The sequence below is a fragment of the Sinocyclocheilus rhinocerous genome, unplaced genomic scaffold, assembly GCF_001515625.1.
Source record: "Sinocyclocheilus rhinocerous isolate Xijiao unplaced genomic scaffold, SAMN03320098_v1.1 scaffold3242, whole genome shotgun sequence".
NCBI classification, from domain to species: domain Eukaryota; kingdom Metazoa; phylum Chordata; class Actinopteri; order Cypriniformes; family Cyprinidae; genus Sinocyclocheilus; species Sinocyclocheilus rhinocerous.
The window spans coordinates 106624-106951 of record NW_015634074.1 but is presented as its reverse complement, the minus strand read 5'-3'; positions in this window follow the sequence as shown (position 1 = coordinate 106951).

Genomic DNA, 328 nt, shown 5'->3' with positions numbered 1-328 from the left:
ATGTACACATTCATTCAGATGAGGTGGTGCTGCTGCATCTGGATGGGCTGCCACAATAGAAAGCCTGGTACGGGCTCTGCCAGTGGGATATCATCTGGGATGGTCTCCAGAGTGTTTGAGTGCATATTTCCACTATCCTAACATCCTCTGCCGGCTGGTCGCTCACGCTTCACAGCAAGCGGCGCTCGCAATAACGCTAATTCAGTCTGTGTTTTGACTTCAGTAAATCAGTTTTGGCAAATACAAACAATGTGATTATTTTTCACGAGTCCAACATCTAGCTGCGCAAGAAAACATGCAATCTACCTGAGACGTGATCCATAAGGGA